Source organism: Pseudorca crassidens, chromosome 1 (genome assembly GCF_039906515.1).
Source record: "Pseudorca crassidens isolate mPseCra1 chromosome 1, mPseCra1.hap1, whole genome shotgun sequence".
NCBI lineage: Eukaryota > Metazoa > Chordata > Mammalia > Artiodactyla > Delphinidae > Pseudorca > Pseudorca crassidens.
Window position 1 is genome coordinate 83,329,660 of NC_090296.1, and position 22,452 is coordinate 83,352,111.

The 22,452-nt window shown below is 39.7% G+C and overlaps 1 long non-coding RNA gene across 1 annotated transcript in view; it reads right to left on the reverse strand.

The window, feature by feature from the left end:
- Positions 1-22,452, reverse strand: part of LOC137227179 (uncharacterized) — a 245,000-nt gene that overhangs the window by 110,433 nt on the left and 112,115 nt on the right. The window contains exon 3 of the long non-coding RNA XR_010944734.1: positions 16,215-16,277. This is a non-coding gene — a long non-coding RNA (uncharacterized lncRNA). The remainder of the gene's footprint in view (positions 1-16,214; positions 16,278-22,452) is intronic.

Here is a 22,452-nt window from a genome sequence, read left to right on the forward strand (position 1 = left end):
GACAAAAGTAATTGGAGAACAATAAGTCAGTCAAATCAGTCTCTCTCTTGTACTTCTCCTATCCTCAAGTAATTAATATCTATGGCATTTCTCAGTCTACCCAACCATCTGGGTCCATGAACAGACAAAAATATTCATTAGTCTCTTATCATAGAAGTCCTACTCACATTGTTCCAAAGCCAGAAGCACATTCCAATTGTAGTTTTCCATTTTCATGGCATGCATCACTGAGTTGCAAAAGAACCACTTGATGCTAGTGCCTGAACTCCAGTAGTTTAATGCTGTGCACAGATGCTCACCCAAAGTCTTTGCAATATCAAGCTAAGGAGGCAGTCGATAGAGTTGAGATGACTCTGATATAGTTTGCATACATGTGCTTGCTTACAGCAAAATAGAAACAGTAAAACCAGACACTATACCCAGGTCTCATTTCTTCAAGAATCTTTGAGTTCTTTGGTCCCAGAATTACTGGCTGCCTGTGGCGTTGCCTAGAACACTGAATGGCCATTGCCAATACATGTTGACCTTCTCAGAAGTCTCTGCGGGGGAGGGAGCTAACTGCCTCCGGGAAATGGATTTAGGTGAGGATGCATGGGACTACTCTCTCTCTTAATATTTTCCTCTTCCCATTCTACTTTCCACAGAATATTGAGGGATGTTGAGAGGACTAGTGTTAAAGGCGACAATGCTCAGGTCTAGATTTCTTCCAGAGAGGATAGGTGTTTCCTAAAAATATTATCCTACCAAATTCCTAATACTTAAAGTCCATAAAGGTGGAGCCAAATGTTGCATCCACAATGTAAATGTGAGTTCCTAGGAGAAGAAAATTTATAATTGAAAGTAAAACAGAAATGTAAATATCTGACATCAGAGATAACTGGATTTAGGGTCAGAAAACCTAGGTTCAAGCCTCAATTCTGCTACTTTCTATCTGTGAATCTGCACAGGTGATGTATCCTGAATCTTAGGTTGTTTGCAAAAAAAAAAGGAAAAAGCAAAATAGTTACCTTCATAGTGATTTTACAAGAACTAGAGAGAAGGAAATTCATGCACAAAACTAACCTAATCAACACTGCCAAATCCAATGACCAATTTTTAGCTTTCATCTACTTCATCCACTAATGATATTTGGTATCATTGGCCCCTCCCTCATCCTTGATATATTTTTTTTACTTGGCCTCCTGGAAACCACACCCTTCAGGGTTATTGTCATCCTACTTCAGTTGGTTGATCCTTCTCAGTCCTCCTTGCTGCTTCCTCCTTACCTTTCTGGCATCTAAATATTTGAGTGCTCCAGGGTTCAGGAGGAGGAGATGACCAGCACAAGAAGGTTTCAAGAGGCTGAAGTTAAGCTCCTCAAGCATTCAGAACCAGCAAGAGGTCCAAGTCAGCTCAGATGCAGGCAGAGGAGCTGGCTGTCCTGTGGTGAGAATAAAGCTCTGCCCGTAGGTAGATGCATGCTGAGTTTCAATGATGAAAAGAGTGGGATGTGACCATATGGTCTAAATTATCCAGAATAATTCTCACTTTAAACAGTCTGACCTGCATGGACAAATACATATCATAGGAGGCCTCAGACACATGTCAGTGCCACAGCTTGGAACCAACAAAAGAAACATCTCAAAGATTCTCTCTTACCAAAAGGATTTATGTCAGATTTATGGACTAAGAATTTGGGGACTGAGTTTGGAACTGGAGTGGTGGCTTAGGCAAGAGGGTGATGGCAGTTCAATCCAAGGGCTACAAAATGTAGATGTTCCTTGAGATGGAGCAAGAAAGCTTAGATGCATATGGAATGTGTATTGGGAAGCACCTACAGAGTGGGGCAGTAGTCCATTTACATACTTAGTTTCTAATCAAGATATATCAATTCTTCTGAAATATTGTCTTTTTACCTCTGTCTTCCAGGAACAATTCAGCTCTAGAGGTTTTAAACATTTCTGGGAAGCGTTATCTCCATTTTAAATTCCAGATAACTCAGCCATAGAAATAAGAATGAAATCCTGTCATTTGCAAAAACATGGATGAACCTTGAAGGTATTATGCTAAGTGAGATAAGTCAGAAGGAGAAAGACAAATAGCGTATGATTTCACCCTTATGTGGAATCTAAAAAAATTAAACAAAAAAAAAAATAAAAGAAAAACTCACAGGGAGACACCTTCAAGATGGCAGAGGAGTAAGACGAGGAGATCACCTTCCTCCCCGCAAATACATCAGAAATACATCTACATGTGGAACAACTCCTACAGAACACCTACTGAATGCTGGCAGAAGACCTTAGACTTTCCAAAATATATATATATTTTTTTTTCTTTTTCTCTTTTTGTGAGTGTGTATGGGTATGCTTCTTTGTATGATTTTGTCTGTATAGCTTTGCTTTTACCATTTGTTCTAGCGTTCTGTCTCGTTTTTTTTTACTTTAGTTTTTAACGCTTGTTATAATTGGTGGATTTGTATTTTTGTTTCGGTTGCTCTCTTCTTTCTTCCATTCTTATTTTCTTTCTTTTCTGTATTACTTAAAATTTTTTTATTTTAAATAATTTTTAAAATTTTAATAAATTTATTTTATTTACTTATTTATTTTTCTTTCTTTCTTTTTTTCTCCTTTGTCTTCTGAAACATGCGGCTGACAGGTTCTTGGTGCTCTGGTTGGGTATCAGGCCTGTGCCTCTGAGGTGGGAGAGCCTAGTTCAAGACACTGGTCAACCAGAGACCTCCCAGCTCCACGTAATATCAAACAGTGAAAGCTCTCCAAGAGATCTCCACCTCAACGCTAAGACGCAGCTCCGTTCAATGACCAGCAGGTTACAGTGCTGGACACCCTATGCCATACAACTATCAAGACAGGAACACAAACCCACCCATTAGCAGAAAGGCTGCTTAAAATCATAAAAAGGTCACAGACACCCCAAAACACACCACAGGATGCAGTCCTGCCCACCAGAAAGACAAGATCCAGCCTCATCCGCCAGAACACAGGTTCTGGTCCCCACCACGAGGAAGCCTACACAACCCACATAACCAACCTTAGCCACTGGGGACAGACACCAAAAACAACAGGAACTACGAACTTGCAGCCTCCGAAAAGGAGACTCCAAACACAATAAGTTAAGCAAAATGAGAACACAGAGAAACACAAAGCAGATGAAGGAGCAAGGTAAAAACCCACCAGACCTAACAAATGAAGAGGAAACAGGCAGTCTACCTGATAAAGAATTCAGAGTAATGATAGTAAAGATGATCCAAAATATTGGAAATAGAATGAAGAAAAGACAAGAAATGTTTAAGAAGGACCTAGAAGAACTAAAGAGCAAACAAACAAAGATGAACAACACAATAAATGAAATAAAAAATTCTCTAGAAGGAATCAGTAGCAGAATAACTGAGGCAGAAGAACGGATAAGTGACCTGGAGGATAAAATAGTGGAAATAACTATTGCAGAGCAGAATAAAGAAAAAAGAATGAAAAGAACTGAGGACAGGCTCAGAGACCTCTGAGACAACATTAAATGTACCAACATTCGAATTATAGGGGTCCCAGAAGAAGAAGAGAAAAAGAAAGGGACTGAGAAAATATTTGAAGAGATTATAGTTGAAAACTTCCCTAATATGGGAAAGGAAATAGTTAATCAAGTCCAGGAAGCACAGAGAGTCCCATACAGGATAAATCCAAGGAGAAATACGCCAAGACACATATTAATCAAACTATCAAAAATTAAATACAAAGAAAAAGTATTAAAAGCAGCAAGGGAAAAACAACAAATAACATACAATGGAATCCCCATAAGGTTAACAGCTGATCTTTCATCAGAAACTCTGCAAGCTAGAAGGAAGTGGCAGGACACATTTAAAGTGATGAAAGGGAAAAACCTACAACCAAGATTACTCCACCCGGCAAGGATCTCATTCAGATTCAACAGAGAAATTAAAATCTTTACAGACAAGCAAAAGCTAAGAGAATTCAGCACCACCAAACCAGCTTTACAACAAATGCTAAAGGAACTTCTCTAGGCAGGAAACACAAGAGAAGGAAAAGACCTATAATAACAAACCCAAAACAATTAAGAAAATGGGAATAGGAACATACATGTCGCTAACTACCTTAACTGTAAATGAATTAAGTGCTCCAACCAAAAGACATAGACTGGCTGAATGGATACAAAAACAAGACCCATATAAACGCTGTCTACAAGAGACCCACTTCAGACCTAGGGACACGTACAGACTGAAAGTGAGGGGATGGAAAAAGATATTCCGTGCAAAAGGAAATCAAAAGAAAGCTAGAGTAGCAATTCTCATATCAGACAAGATAGGCTTTAAATTAAAGACTATTAGAAGAGACAAAGAAGGACACTACATAATGACCAAGGGATCAATCCAAGAAAAACATATAACAATTGTAAATATTTATGCAACCAACATAGGAGCACCTCAACATGTAAGGCAGATGCTGACAGCCATAAAAGGGGAAGATGACAGTAACACAATCATAGCAGGGGACTATAACACTCCACTTTCACCAATGGACAGATCAATCAAAATGAAAATAAATAAGGAAACACAAGCTTTAAGTGACACATTAAACAAAATGTACTTAATCGATATTTATAGGACACTCCATCCAAAAACAACAAAATACACTTTCTTCTCAAGTGCTCATGGAACATTCTCCAGGACAGATAATAAATTGGGTCACAAATCAAGCCTTGGTAAATTTAAGAAAATTGAAATCGTATTAAGTATCTTTTCTGACCAAAACGCTATGAGACTAGATATCAATTACAGGAAAAAATCTGTAAAAAATACAAATACATGGAGGCTAAACAATACACTACTAAATAACTAAGAGATAACTGAAGAAATCAAAGAGGAAATTAAAAAATACCGAGAAACAAATGACAATGAAAACACAATGACCCAAAACCTATGGCATGTAGCAAAAGCAGTTCTAACAGGGAAGCTTATAGCAATACAATCCTACCTCAAGAAACATCTCAAATAAACCATCTAACCTTACACCTAAAGCAATTAGAGAAAGAAGAACAAAAGAACCTCAAAGTTAGTAGAAGGAAAGAAATTATAAAGATCAGATCAGAAATAAATGAAAAAGAAATGAAAGAAACAATAGCAAAGATCAATAAAACTAAAAGCTGGTTTTTTGAGATAAACAAAATTGATAAACCATTAGCCAGACTCATCAAGAAAAAACAAAATTGATAAACCATTAGCCAGACTCATCAAGAAAAAAAGGAAGAAGACTCAAATCAACAGAATTAGAAATGAAAAAGGAGAAGTAACAACTGACACTGCAGAAATACAAAGGATCATGAGAGACTACTACAAGCAAGTATATGCCAATAAAATGGACAACCGGGAAGAAATGGACAAATTCTTAGAAAAGCACAACCTTCTGAGATTGAACCAGGAAGAAACAGAAAATATAAAAAGACCAATCACAAGCACTGAAATTGACACTGTGATTAAAAATCTTCCAGCAAACAATAGCCCAGGACCAGATGGCTTCACAGGAGAATTCTATCAAATATTTACAGAAGAGCTAACACCCATCCCTCTCAAACTCTTCCACAATATAGCAGAGGGAGGAACACTCCCAAACTCATTCTATGAGGCCACCATCACCCTGATACCAAAACCAGACAAAGATGTCACAAAAAAAGAAAACTACAGGCCAATATCACTGATGAACATAGATGCAAAAATCCTCAACAAAATACTAGCAAATAGAATCCAACAGCACATTAAAAGGATCATACACCATGATCAAGTGGGGTTTATTCCAGGAATGCAAGGATTCTTCAATATACACAAATCAATCAATGTGATATGCCATATTAAAAAACTGAAGGAGAAAAACCATATGATCATCTCAATAGATGCAGAAAAAGCTTTTGACAAAATTCAACACCCATTTATGATAAAAACCCTCGAGAAAGTAGTCATAGAGGGAACTTACCTCAACATAATAAAGCCCATATATGACAAACCCACAGCCAACATCGTTCTTAATGGTGAAAAACTGAAAGCATTTCCACTAAGATCAGGAATAAGACAAGGTTGCCCACTCTCACCACTATTATCCAACATAGTTCTGGAAGTTTCAGCCACAGCAATCAGAGAAGAAAAAGAAATAAAAGGAATCCAAATTGGAAAAGAAGAAGTAAAGCTGTCACTGTTTGCAGATGATATGATACTATACATAGAGAATCCTAAAGATGCTACCTGAAAAATACTAGAGCTAATCAATGAATCTGGTAAAGTAGCAGGATACAAAATTAATGCACAGAAATCTCTTGCATTCCTATACACTAATGATGGAAAATCTGAAAGAGAAATTAAGGAAACACTCCTATTTACCATTGCAACAAAAAGAATAAAATACCTAGAAATAAACCCACCTAGGGAGACAAAAGACCTGTATGCAGAAAACTATAAGACACTGATGAAAGAAATTAAAGACGATACAAACAGATGGAGAGATATACCATGTTCTTGGATTGGAAGAATCAACACTATGAAAATGACTATACTACCCAAAGTAATCTACAGTTTCAGTGCAATCCCTATCAAACTACCAATGGTATTTTTCACAGAACTAAAACAAAAAATTTCACAATTTGTATGGAAATACAAAAGACCCCAAATAGCCGAAGCAATTTTGAGAAAGAAAAACAGAGCTGGAGGAATCAGGCTCCCGGACTTCAGACTATACTACAAAGCTACAGTAATCAAGACAGTATGGTAGTGGCACAAAAACAGAAATATAGATCAATGGAATAGGATAGAAAGCCCAGAGATAAACCCACACATGTATGGTCACCTTATTTTTGATAAAGGAGGCAAGAATATACAGTGGAGAAAAGAGAGCCTCTTCAATAAGTGGTGCTGGGAAAACTGGACAGCTACATGTAAAAGAATGAAATTAGAACACTCCCTAACACCACACACAAAAATAAACTCAAAATGGATTAAAGACCTAAATGTAAGGCCAGACACTATCAAACTCTTAGAGGAAAATATAGGCAGAGCACTCTAGGACATAAATCACAGCAAGATCCTCCTTTTTAATCCACTTCCTAGAGAAATAGAAATAAAAATCAAAATAAACAAATGGGACCCAATGAAACTTAAAAACTTTTGCACAGCAAAGGAAACCATAAACAAGATGAAAAGGCAACCCTCAGAATGGGGGAAAATATTTGCAAACGAATCAACGGACAAAGGATTAATCTCCAAAACAGACAAGCAGCTCATGCAGCTCAATATCAAAGAAACAAACAACCCAATCCGAAAATGCGCAGAAGACCTAAACAGACATTTCTCCAAAGAAGATACACAGATTGTCAACAAACACATGAAAGGATGCTCAACACCACTAATCATTAGAGAAATGCAAATCAAAACTACAATAAGGTATCACTTCACACCAGTCAGAATGGCCATCATCAAAAAGTCTACAAATAATAAATGCTGGAGAGGGTGTGGAGAAAAGGGAACCCTCTTGCACTATTGTTGGGAATGTAAATTGATACAGCTACAATGGAGAAGAGTATGGAGGGTCCTTAAAACACTGGGCATATACTCTGAGAAAACCATAATTCAAAAAGAGTCATGTACCACAATGTTCATTGCAGCACTATTTACAATTGCCAGGACACGGAAGCAAACCTAAGTGTCCATTGACAGATGAATAAAGAAGATGTGGCACATATGTGCAATGGAATATCACTCAGCCATAAAAAGAAACGAAATTGAGTTATTTGTAGTGAGGTGGATGGACTTAGAGTCTATCATACAGAGTGAAGTAAGTTAGAAAGAGAACAACAAACACCGTTTGCTAACACATATATACGCAATCTAAAAAAAAAATGGTTCTGAAGAACCTAGGGGAAAGACAAGAAAAAATCGCAGACGTAGAGAATGGACTTGAGGACACGGGGAGGGGGAAGGGTAAGCTGGGATGAAGTGAGAGAGTGGTATGGACATATATTCACTACTCAATGTAAAATAGACAGCTAGTGAGAAGCAGCCACATAGCACAGGGAGATCAGCTCTGTGCTTTGTGACCACCTAGAGGGGTGGAATAGGAAGGGTGGGAGGGAGATGCAAGAGGGAGGAGATATGGGGATATATGTATATGTATAGCTGATTCACTTTGTTATAAAGCAGAAACTAACACACCATTGTAAAGCAATTATACTCCAATAAAGATGTTTAAAAAAAAAAAAAACTCATAGATACAGAGAACAGATTAGTGGTTGCCAGAGGGGAAGGGAACTATACAGTGATGGATGGTAACTAGACTTGCAGTGGTGATCACTTTGTAGTGTATATAGATGTTGAATTATAATGCTGTACATCTGAAAAATATATAATAAAAATCAAATTAAAAACAAAAATAAATAAATTCCAGATACAGCCCAAGTGAGTAACAGGTCCAACAACAATAAACTAACATTCCACCTACTTTATGCCTAACACTTGCATGTAATTTACACATGGCTCTCTCTAAGGATCCCCATCATAACAGGAACACACCAGTATGACCTCATTTTATAATGAAGAAATCGAAGTTCAGAGAATATGTGTCAGTTGCCCAAGGTTGTTCAGCCAGTGGTGCAACCAAGATGCAGACAGATAACCTGCTTCCGTGGCCCACAGGCTCACTAATACAACGGCGCCCAGGTCCTCTATTTCTGAGGCAGAGTTGTCACATGATCCCTGAGCTAGTCTCGCCATTGCCGTGATGAGTATCCTGCATTTCTATATATACGAACACAACAAAGGGATCGATGTATCACTATGTTAAAGGTATGTCCATTACGATGTCACACTATATAGCTATTACTAAGTCAATCCCGCCAAAAACCATTAATATCAGAAAGACCTGGCATTTCATCACTAAACTGTCTCCAAGGTTGTTTGACACCTTGTCTGGGGCTGCATTTAACAACTACAATTATAGGTAAAGGATGCCATGCAAACTGTCCTTAAATCTCATTATAATACAACCAAATAAAACATCAAGTTGATTAAGAGCACCAGGACATTGGGTAAAAGCTACTGCCATATGTTTTTAGGCTTCAAAGACTAGTAGCTAAAGTGCTCACCATCACAAGAGGATAAAAATACACACCAGGTGCTCAGCTTTGCCTAAGCTCGTAAGCTCAAGATGAAAAGAATTAGACCAAGTATTATAGTAATCAGGCCTCAAGCAAGCAAAAGGCTGGCTAGACATTAAGAAGCCCCCACTAATGGGGCAGGACACCTCCAGGCTCTAGGTACTTCGGGGCTTCTGGTATAGAAACATTTTGTAAGAAAGCAGTAGTATTTCACCAGCTGTGAGATATTGTTAACCTCTCCTCTGCTATGTTTGAACTCCACTTGTTTATTCTTGTCTCTCAATTTGCTTTCCTTTCCACTAAGCATTTCTTGCCCCCTCCTGCCCATACTCAAAAATACAGACCTAATTTATCCTCCTCTAAGGCCCCTTTGCAAGTTAATATTCACCACCCCCAATGCAACAGAAAACACACACACACACGCACACTTAGGAACCCACACTTGTACTCTGATTTCGTCTTTATTTGGCACTCCTTCTACGGACAGAATTCTCACTGTGAAAAGACACCGCTATCTAGAGCAACGTCCAGTTTGTAATAAACTAATTTGTCTGTATTTGCATCCTGAAGTGTTCTCAGTGTGCTGTACACGTGTTCTGCCTCCCCAATTTGATAAACTCTCAAAGCATGGAGAATATTGCTTTCGGTTCTCTTATACTCCTGCCATCTTTCTTTTGCAAGACCTAGGAAGTACCCAGCACAAAATAAATATTTCTATCTGCTTCTGTTGAAAAGTGAAGAGAGGGATGACCAGCAAAATTCCATTTGGTCTCCCTCCCCCATTTCCCTGTACCCCAGGAAGCATCTCCCAGTTCTAGTCAACCATGAGTCCTGCTTCCCAGCATCACAGCTCTGAGTCTACCTCCTGTGAAGTTGGCATTACAATAGGCCATGCTATTCCGTGTTGGCACAGACCCCCTCTGGGGCAGTAGGGGGCACTGTGGATTCATGCCTATGACACCCCCTAATAAATACACACACAGGAAAGAAGAAGTGGTTAAGTCCTTCAGGTTTCTACTTTGTAGTGGATGTCTTGTCCATTCCTACTGCTGCCACTGCTTCCCTCTTTAAATGCCCTTTTCTTGGCTTTTGTTCTTCTTGACTACACCGAAGCTTTTCCAAAGTTAATACCAAATTATTGTGACTGTTCTGAAGGAGTCAATGCATCAGATATTGTTTTAAAACAATAGTCACCAAAGCCAGAAGTTGGGAGCAATCCTTCATCTCCAGATTTAAATGCCTACCAGGCCTCAAAGATTATATTTACACATTATCTCTCAAATTCATCTTCCTTCACTCAGGGCAGAAACATACCTCTGAACAAGAGTGCTCAGCCGAGGGGACAAGTAAGGGTAAAATCCAGCCAGTCGCTGCTGGCCGGGCCACGTACCCTGGCTCAGCTCAGGTATGCATCAGCCCAGAGGAAAGGGCATCTTTGTGTGGACCAGCACAGACTTGCTCTAACCATCCTGACTGCACCTGCCTTGTTCCTGGCTCTTCCCATTTGCATACTGACCACTGTGATAGTCTACTAACACCTCTGGGATTGATCTAAACTGAATACACACACACGCACACACGCGCACACACACACACACGCACATATTCATAACAGGACAAATTATACACAAATTTACTAATGTATCATTACCAAAATTCAAATTAACTGAATGTGACCGAAATACTGTAGTGCTGAAATTGAACCTCTTTTACTCCAGTGAGGATATGGAACTAACATTTTGGTCACAGGACTGTTCTAGTTTGGTACTATATATACCATGTGTTATGTGATGATCCAATATCCAACTATTTTCCCTCTGTTAAAGGACCCCAGAACCATGACATCACTTGGCCTTTATTAAATTTACCTCTGTTTTAGTCTCATTATGTGACAACAGTTAAGGCAGCACTACTGATAACCAAAAAGATCTTATGTTCAAATGTCTCCTTGGATTTAAATCTCATGGTAGTACTCAGATAGTGAACTGATCATCCAAATAAACCATAATGTGCATATATTTTTAAAATATAAGCTAAAATCATAGGAGTTAATTTTAAAAATAAGAGCCCCAAAGGGAAAGACCATCAAGTCTGAATTTTTATGTCAAACGAAACTCAATTAAAATTCATCTCTTCCCTTACAGCTTATAATATTAGATTGCTACAGGAGGACTCAAGTGTAGAAAACACTACTTCTCACACTATGGCTTTAGGCTCTCCTATCAGTACATGATGGAGGGGATATGTTCTCAATGGGGAACAGATAACTGCGAATTTTTTCCCATTGACTATATTTGCTGACAGAAAATATCAAACACCATGTAAAAACAAAATAATCTTATTTTATTGTTGAGACAATCCAGTGGAGGGTCAGCAAACTACAGCCTGAGGGCCAACGCCAGTCCATGCCTTGTTTTCATACTGCCAGAGAGCCAAGAATAGTGTTCACATTATTAGGGAATTGTAAAAAGGAAAAAATGATGAACATACAACAGAGACAGTATTGTAGTTCACAAAGTCTAAAACACTTTACTATCTGGCACTGCAGATAAAACATTTTCCAACCCCCAAACTAGACAATACCCTAGTAAAGAAGATTGCTAACAAAAACTACACACAAAGAGCTATTCACGGTTTCTGCCTAAATTCATTGTTAAGAAATAGTCATCAGGGACTTCCCTGGTGGCGCAGTGGTTGGGACTCTGCACTCCCAATGTGGGGGGCCGGGTTCGGTCCCTGGGCAGGGAACTGGATCCCGCATGCATGCCACATCTAAGGAGCCCACCTGCTGCAACTGAGGAGCCGGCGAGCCCCAAGGAGCCCATCTGCCGCAACTAGGACCAGGCACAACCAAATAAATAAATAAATAAATATTAAAGAAAAGAAAAAAGAAATAGTCATCAGAAAGAAGATGGAGGGACAAATTTTACCATCCACAGGGTTTTTACTTCTTGGACCTCTATTATTAAGCATTCGTCAGCAAATGTCCATAGAGAGTATCTTGTGTCAAGTCTAGTGTGTTTAAGCTGCTCAGGGTGTGATAAGATCAACAACTTCATTTTGTTCATAGCCTCCCTCCTGAACTGCTTGCCTCCATCCAACTCAAACGTTGTTACCAGGCGTCCCAGCCTTGCTGAGACCTTGCTTTACCCTTTGTTCACAGCATTGCCTTGTTCCGAGATCTGCTGGTCAATATCACTTCTCTGGCTCTGATCTCAACTTCCATTTGTAACCACTCTTTTGATGGTGCTACTTCAGAGCAAACCCAGAATGGTCTCACAGAGACTAGCCCATTCTTATGTGACAGTTCTTGTACTGTACAGTGTAGCTGATGAGTGCCCATACTGGTATGAAGCCAGGCATCCTGTCACCCAGGGACATGGAAACTGAATACGCAACTGGTGATGCCAGACCAGGAAGCCAGCCAAACTGGCTCAGTCAGGACGAAAATCTACTTTGTGTTTGGTTTTTGCTCCAGTGTGCCTAATTCATTTGATGGGGACTTGGGTTTTCTTTCCAGATTTTGAATTTGAGAAAGATATTAATTTGGGGAATGAACTCAGGAACACTGGAATTCTAAGGCAGTCCACGGCAGTGTCTCTTAACTAAAAGCCAGGGACCCCTATGACAATGTTTATTTAGTATTGAATCCTGCTCGCTTGAATCAGAATTCTCTTGGGTGCTTTTAAAAATTCAGAATACTAGGACCAGCTCCTTAATATCTAATGAATCAGAATTTCTGAGAATGTTGTCCCAGTGTTATTCATTTGTGTACTAAATTTTCAGGACCAATGACCTAAGAGGGCTGTCGTACAGTTTCCACGGGATTTTTTTTTTTGACCCACTGAAATTATTTGCAAAAATTATCTGTGATGGTTCAAACTGCATTTTTGTAAAGTGATATTACCCATCATGAAATTCACAAATCAAAATGATAAGAACCTCTGGTTTTAAGAGGAAACAGACACACTTATTGGACAAGTAACAAGTCTTGGAAGGATAATGTTCCTCCCTGCCCATGGGGTCATGCAGCTCTTCACAGGTGCTAGCAGCACAGACCCCCAACATTTCCATTTTACCCAGAGAAGTAGTTTTGCTAATTTTTCTTTGAGATCAGAGCTCCTCTGGGGTGCAGCTGAGGTCTGACCTTGCTATTTCGTATCCTAAAATCATTTGCATTCAGTAAAAGGTTGTCCAAGTATGAGGGCCACACGAAGTTCTTCATAGAATACAACTGACCCTGCCAGCATCTAAGACAAATGAGGAAAACACCGCTGAGTGGGGAAAGTGTTTGATTGCTCATCTCTCATCCCCAGTCAGTCAGGCCACTCACTTTACCTCTTTCCTCCAGTTCCTCTTTTGTGAAAAGGATTTTTTTTTTTAACTGTCTTGGGATTCTGCACCCAGTTCCAATGTGTGGGTTTTTTCCACACCTCTAAGGGATTCTCACATACCACCAGATGGGTGTCCTACAATTTAACATAATTCTGACACTATCTACCTGAAGATAGCATCAGATCCCACAGGTTAAGGGCTCATCCCCTCCCACTTTGAGTGCCCATCACAACTCCAGATTGTAACTTGTGCTTCTGATCCATCAGCTATAGATCTGAGAACCTATATAGAACCTCCTTGGGTTTAATTAGTTTGCTAGAGAGGCTCACAGAACTCAGAGAAACAATTTACTTACTAGATTGCTGGTTTATTATAAAAGGATATAACTCAGGAACAGCCAGATGGAAGAGATGCATAGGGCAAGATATTTGGGAAGAGGCTTGCAGCTTCCTTGACCTCTCTGGGCACACCACCCACCCAGCACCTCCGTGTGTTCACCAGCCTGGAAGCTCTCTGAACCCTGTCTTTTTTGGGGGTTTTATGGAGGCTTCATTACATAAGCATGATTAAGTAAATCATTAGCCGTTCATTGTGACTGAACTCAATCTCCAGCCACTCTCTCCTCCCTGGAGGTGGGTGTGGAGGGGATGAAAATTCCAACCCTGTAATCCCTCTGCTGGTTTCCCTGGCAACTGGCACAGTTCTAAGGAAGTCACCTCACTGACATAGGAGAAGACACCTTTATTACTCTCAGCACAGGAAACTCCAGGGGTTTTAGAAGCTCTGTGCCAGAAACCTGGTGGAAGACCAAATATATACTTCTTCCTATAAATCTCAATACCACAGATCTGACTCTACTTACCTCCCAAAGTTTAAAAAAATAATAATAATGTGAGAGTGAGAAAGTTAGAGATCGCTCAGTTGCTACCTAACTCCTTTGTTTTATGGAGGAAGATATCAAGGCTCAGAGTTAAAGGGATCTGTGAAAACTTCCTAGCTTGATAAAAACTACAAGGACTGTCAATTACAATATCTCATTGGCTCCTTAAGATTCTTCAGGGAAAGATATGTTAGCTGGTTTTAGCAAATTATCTGGCTCCAAGTCCAATGCCCTTTCCACTTTACAAAACTGGCTCATAAATGAATGACAGATACGAAATTTCTGAGTAAATACAAAAGGAAATGTAAATGTAATGCCCTATTATGACTATTTCACCTCTGACTCAATAAGATTTTTTGTTTGCAGCTGGAAACAAAGATTCCTTAGCCACGTGGTGTAATAAACAGAACACCAGCCTGGTAATCAGGAGAACTACCCTAGAGGTACCCTTTCCTATGGCAAAGGATGCTTTCTTAGGTTGGTTTCCTAAATGGAAATTGATCCAGTCTTTCATACATTGCTCTCCAAGCAACTACTTAACCTTTGAAAACTTGATTTTTCATAACCAGTCTTCCTATCCACAAATCTTGCCCCATAGAGCCTTTTATGATATTTGCTTAATTCCCTCCCTAGAGTCCCTTCACTGGGCCGTGTAGAAGGTTGTTGCTGAGTCGATCGGTTGGAGAAGAATTGAAGCTGAGGTGGAATATAAAATAATCAAAAAACAGTGAAATGCAGACAGACAAAATCTGACCTCAAACGCATTTAATAAAAACATCTCATTCAATGAGAAGCTGAGAAGCTTATATTCTTGATTTAAAATGTATGTCAAAGCAGCCATCTCTTCAAGGTCAAACAAGTTTGTTTTGAAGCCAAGCAAGACTGAGAAAGGAAGAAAAACCTTGGCAAAACTCAAAATTGCAACTACTCAAAATAGGCTATTAACTTATTAGTCATGTGAGAAGCACTAAATATATTTACTGCTATCATACTTCCCGTAAGTGTCTTCCACAAGTGGAGACTGGGGAATGTACACAGAAAGAATAAAGTAAAATAAGCATAGAGACCATTAATAGTATAAACTCCATGAAGTTCTCAAACGGAAGATGCAGGAGCATACTTTTCAAGACAGTATGTTTCACTAGAGAAAGTTGATATTAAAATCAAGTTGAATATTTGAGTTGTTGAAAAGGGCCCACTATATATTTCTCCACTAATATCCTTGAAAATGTATAATGTCAAGGCTGTCCTTAGTTATTTTGAGGATGGTTACCAGAAATCACTCCCCTTCTCCAACCTCCTCCTCTCTCCTTTCCTCAACTACAGATCTTGTTAAATATGCTTCAGAAGATGAGAAAATAAGGAAGGTATTTGACAGATGAGCATTCTCTCCTAGCCTCCCTCTGACATAATTGAGTTGCATACGCCATTATGAAAAGTCAAAACTAGTCACAAATTTTAAGTTTATAAGTTTAATGCAGGAATCCCTTGTTACACAAATCGAATCCATCCCTAAAAGCCTGCTAGTGAATTTTTATAGTAGGACTGTGTTCCCAACCACTTTCCCCAAGTATCACTAAAACACTTTGCAACATCTACCTAACAATTCCCCCATTGTCTAATTATTTAATACTTGCTGCACACCTCAGTGGGTGTTGTTATATGCCAGACCCAACAGTACTGTATAGTTTTGGATATTATTACATTTTCTTTCAATAATGCAACAAATATATACCCTAATATAAAGGAATTGTTAAGCAACCATTTGAAGATAGACAATGAACACAAACAACAATTGCAAGAGGAATTTGAAGAGCAAGGCAGATTTTACAAATAGTTGCTTACTGACTGCAGTTACCTGAGTGACGTCTGTCGGCAAGAGGAGGCTGCTTGATGGGAGGTGAAGGTGACCAAGAACCATCTGGTAAAAGAGAGAAACAGTGAATGTGTGAGGTCCACCCACGGTCAAATGCAAGGAACTGGTAGACAGCCTTCTCTTGGCACTTGAGATCCCGTTAACCTTGGTCAACTGGACCAGAACAGGGAAAAGAAGAAGCTCTCCAACCACTTTGAATATTGAGAATGATGGCTAAGACTAAACTCTAGTCCAAGGAGAACACTCTTAAATGCACATTATATCAGATTGCTGAGAAAGAATAGATGGGAAATCCAAAATATAGACAATTTTGTCTTCTACTCTGACACACTATACAACGTAAACAAACGCAGAACTCCTCATTGCTAAGATAACCTCTAACGATCTCTCTCTCCAATAATCATGCCAGAGATGCCCAAACCCTGAAGCAAGGAATTCAGCTGGGGTCAAAAGCTAAGCCGGAGATTTGGTTCCACTTGAACTTATGAACAAAAAATGCAAATGCTTTCTCTGGAGCATTTTTCACATAGTTTGCAATGTGGATCCTCAGTTTATTTTTGGCTTGTGTGACAGGAAATTAGTGAAGGGCCCTCTAGGGGCTCAATCATAGATGGACGCTTAGGAACATGCCTGTGTGACGACAAATTTCCTGCCAGGTTGGGACCCCAGCATCAGAAATAGGCTCCCAGTGACTCATTCATCTCCAATAGAGCTCCTGGGATTTCTACAGCATCACAGAGCCCTGCAGAGTGTGAGGATACACCCTGACAGCTGTTTAGCTCTGACTCCAAGCCCTTCTGTGTAAACAGCACTAATCCAGCTGGTTGCTGTCTCTCTCTCACTGGGATCTGGTTCCCTCTGTCCTCTTGTCTAGTCTTCTAAAAGATATCTGAAGCGTAGCTGCCTTTGCCCTGCGAGGAAGACATTTGGATAAATGTCAACTGAACATTTTGATAGAAAAGCTGATTGAAGGAGTCTTGGGCTATATATGAAAAGGCAACTGGAATGTGAAAGGTGCAGTCATCTGAGAAATTTGGAAAGGCAAACTACATAAATGACAAAAAGTAATGGCAGCCTGACGTGGAGAGGAACATAATCCTGCTGAAACAGAGAACAGATAAAGAAATACTCGCAAAACTCCTTTTCCACACCATAGAGAAAACGTAAGCTTGTTTGTATCTCATATAACAGCTCAAGAGCACACAAAGCGGCTACTCCACGCTGCCTGGATTTGCAGCAGGGGATGGATTTTTGCTCCTTTGAGGAGCCTGATTTTGATCATAGTGATGTGCATGTGACCTGAGCAGAGTCAGGAACTGACTTTCCCAAAGAGAAAAGAGAGTATTTTGTGATGCTTCTGATGGTATGCCCTGCTTTTTCCCAATGAGTCTGATCAGCTGCTTTACAACTTATAAGACGACTAGGTACTATGCGTTGTTATCCGTTTCAATCCAGCGGGCTCCCTCTCTTTGCTCTGAGCAGGTGGTCTTCTGCTGCTACACATAAATAGTGCCTCAATCCAGATTCTGGTGGTGTCACATCAGACCCATGTCCCGTGTTACAGGAACAGAGGACATGTGCCATAGTTATCATGATGTGAACATGTCTGTTAGACCCAAGAGAGACCGTGTGTGTGTGTCTGAGTGACCATTTTCAAAAAGCAGCAGGTTTTGTTGTTGCAGTAAGTATCCTTAGACTAGGAAAAGGCTCTGGAGGCAGACTAGGTGTGGTCTTAGGCAAGTTACCTAACTTTTACAAGTTTTTTCTTCTTTATACATGAAATCACAATAATACCAACTACCTTACAGGTATCGTGTCAAATTTAGAGAGAATGTACATAAAGTACAGGGAACTCGGGAGGAAGGCCATAAATTAGATCGATTTTATTTTTATTACAATTATTAAGTTGGAAAGCTATTATTTAACACACTGGCTTTTTTTAAACCTTTCCAGGAACATCACAAGGAAACCATTCCTAGCCTCAGGTTCTCTCTCATTCCTTGAAGAATTCTCCTATCAAGGGTTCAGGGGAATCTGAGGGTGAAGAGTAGAGGTGCGCCTCCGAGAGCTGCATGTCCCTGGCCCATTTATTGGTCAACAAGGATTATAATAACAGAAAGCTTTTCTCAGGAAATGGCAATCAAAGGGTGAGCCTAGTAATACCTCTCCTTAAAAGGCAAAAGTAAACTCTCACTGACTTTCAGTTTACAGAAAACTCTGAAATAATGTCCACTCGCAGGAGATGGTGTTGCTCATAAATGGTGTTCAAACTTTATTCCAAACAAGCTCATTAATAAACAAAGAAGGTTGTACACTTCATTCATTCGATCATGATGGGAAAACAGAAGCACAGAACTGAACATCTGTATAGCATATCACGTCTACACAGATTTCACTAACAAATGGGCATTCCTCCTGCAGTGAATTCCCTCCTTTATATTATCATGGCCACAATATAAAAAGAACCATCCTGGTCAGTTGTCATAAGTGTTATGAATTTATCACAGCTGTACCCACACAAGTCTGTTTGCCAACAGCTGGGTCTGAATTCATAGTCCATTCTCCTTGACACACAGAGCTGACCATCCAAACGATGCCTTATCACAACCCACAGAGGCTTCAACAAAAACAAAAGCCAAATACCTTCAGAACAACCCCTACAGACTGACGCTGATCCCAAACCAAGGATGGGTTCTATTTCCGATAAACTCACTTGAAGATTTTCGGGGGTTGTATATATGAACGGGCGCATGATGACCTAAAGGATAATCCAGAAATATTTCAAGGGTCACTTCACAGACCAAATTGTACTTTATTAATAGGATATTTAAAAAGTCAGGAATAAGAGCTTAAGTTTTAAACACCTTAATCAAATGGTATTTTAATATGAGCAGCAGATACAACTGTCTCCTATAAATTCCCAGTGCTTACTTGCATTTCTTTCTTGGAAGGTTCAAAATTCCTCAGCTGTTTCTTCCTGATTTATCTGACTCAATGGAGCCATTCAGTGATATCCTTAATCAGACCTAGGAGATGTCCTTTGTTTGGCTCATATTTACTGAGCACCAAGTATGAGGCGCAGAGAATGGTTCAGCTAGTTCTCTCTGGGGTGGACCCAGTGATGGTATATGGTCAGACCACCCAAGACGGCTGTTCTCTTGCTCTCTGTACATCCCCTCCTTGACCAGTACCTGTTTCACCTACACCCTACTCACATAACTGACCTTCCTATGTACTTGCCCCAGCCCCCAGCTAGTGATTGTTCTTACCAAAGGGGCGGTGAAGGGCTTGCCCTTCTGCTAGTTTCCCTGGTAACCCATGAGCCAACCTGACATACATTCCCTCTATAACTGGTAATCTTCCCTTCCCCACCACCCCCTCCACCGGAAGCCAAGACTGCGACCATGTCCTGCCCCACCATCCACCACATACAGTGGGGTGTCACTCCAAGACTTTGCTTCAGACACGTAAGATTCCCCTATCCATTAAACCAATAGTGTCTCTGTCACCAGCTCTGAGCTCTTTCTTCAGTCTTGAAGCTCGCAAGTACAGAGCTTGAAGGCCTGTGCGGTGCAGACCAACAGGTGGCAAAAGCAAATATTCAATCCAGATACTTGGAAAAGTATCCCTTTATCAGATCACCCAGAAACCAAAGATACTCCTCTTGTGGGACATTTCAACACAGAATTGTTTGGGGAGCTAAGTGAATTATATTTTTTATTTAGATTCAAATGTGATCTCCTAACGGTTTCAAGCATATTTTGCTTTTATTAATTTGCCTTAATTAACAGTACTTACCATAGTACTTATCATAGTACTGGACTATATACTTATTTTTTAAATTAACATTTGTAGAAGTAAATTAAACTGAGGCACATTCTCAGGAGAAAGAAAGGTGAAGCAGTCCACTGGGGCTCATTCTGGTGCTAATATTTTATTTGGTTCTCACTTGCCTTTAGAGTTTCTTCAAGAAGGGATTATGTCAGTAGTTTAACACTCTGTAAACTGAGTGACTGAACTTCAGCACAGAATTCAACCTCCAGTTTAGAGGATTTATCTGAGGGGTTTTTATGGGCAAATGGTGTCTTCTGCATCGACTGTCATAAAATTGGAAGTAATTTCACAAATGGGGGTCCCGTTCAAGTTCCAAAGTGAGACGGAGCAAGGTTCTAATCCCTGTCCTGCCACTTGCCAGCAGTACCTTCATACAAGTTGCCAAGCCCTTTAGGGCTCACTTTTCCCATATGTAAAATAGAAAGGATAATGGTTCTATCTATGGGACAGCTTCAAGGATTAACAGAGAAAGTACACGTGCATTTTCAGAGAAACAGAACCAACAGGACATATAGAGATATATGAGGAGGGATTTATTATGGTAATTGGCTTATGTGATTATGGAGGTCAAGATATGCCACAATACACTGTTGGCAAGCTGGTGACCCAGGAAAGCTGGTGGTATAATTCAGTCCCAGTCTGAAGGCCTGAGAACGGGGGGATCAGATAATGTAACTCCCAGTTCAAGGTCAAAGGCTCAAGAACCAGGAGCCCCCATGTCCAAGGGCAGGAGCAGATGGATGTCCCAGTTCAAGGAGAAAATTCATCCTTCCTCCACCTTTTTGTTCTATTTGTACCCTCAATGGATTGAACAATACCCACCCACACTGGTGAGGGTGAATCATGTTTACTTAGTCTGCTGTTTCAAATGCTAATCGCTTCCAGAAACGCCATTCCAGACAAACCCAGAAATAACGTTTTACCAGCTATCTGGATGCTTCTTAGCCCAGTCAAGTTGGCACATAAAACTAACCATCGCAATAGGTAATACACTTAGCACTAATCACATAATAAATACCCAATTAATACTGACTCTCATAATTATTCTTACAGCCATCTTTAGCCTCCAGTTCCAAACTTAGTTCAGTTTGTTGGTTACAAGAGTCCCAGGTGCTGACCTGGGTCTGACCTGCAGACAAGGATCTCTTCTTTGGTCTCATTCTTTTTTTTTCTCTGAGGGGTAGCACAAGCTCTTACTAAAGTGAACAGCTCTTAGTAATCACAATAAATGCAAGGAGCAGTAGACATAAGTGTCCAGATTATGAAGGAAACACTTAAAGAAGCCTTGAAAGACGTAACTAGATCATAATAAAGCAGAACATAGTATTCAAAACTGAAATCTAAATTTCTCTAACCCACTGACTTCCCAGCCTCCAAACATTACTAGGTTAATAAACATTGTGGACTGATTAATAGGTGAAAATAACAGCCTCTACTTTCACTGTTTAAAATGTTTAATTATTTTGTTAATGCATCAGAATAGGGCTTTGATCCATGAAATTCTGTTTGATATTTGAGTATAACCCATGTTATAACCACAAATCCAAGAAGATGTATCAGTTTTGCTCCTGAGGATGTATTCCCACATGAAAATACCCACTCTTCACTCCTTGACTCAATCCTCCTGAAATTCCCTCTTTGGGTACAGCTGCCCTTATAGATGCCCAAACAGGACTATAAAGGACTATTATTTTTCTCTCAGAAGGGCAGCTTGGGTTTTCTTATTCCTCAGCTTTGCATCTGCCTCCTCTCAGGTGTGTCCTTCTGGCTTGGAAAACCAGACAGAATAAAAGCCTTCAGTTGCATTACCTGCCAAAGCAATCTGAATTTTACATCTGGAATACCTCTTTCAGGCCCACCTTTCTCAGATACCATAAGGAACAATCATTGTTTTTTTTTGATCAATCATTGTTTTTAAGTTGGGCAAAGACAGCAACAATGTGAGATAGGTTTTAAATTTTATAAACAGAAAAACATTTAATGGATGAATGTGGTCACAGTCTTCCTCTCCTTCCCAAGGGTTTTTTCTTCTAGTGCTTTTTTTTTTTTTTTACCACACTTACTGCTACCTATCATAATTTAATTGGCCCCAGTCTACTGACAATAAGTTACAAAATAAGAGTGTTTTTTAAAAAAACTTTCACAAGCTATTTTTAAAAGCACGTTGAGTCTTGGTTTTCTTTTGGAAGCTTCACTCCTCTCCTTTCTTCTCCCCATCTCACTGATTCCATCCCTGTACTACATTCAAGGCTGCCTTCCTATTTACCTCCTTCCCCAAGAGAAGGGACATACTCCTTCCCAGAACTCAGACTGAATTTCTTCTCAGATCTTCAAGAAAGAATTAGATCAAATTCAGTTACAAATGTTTCCCAAACTCCTTGGAAGA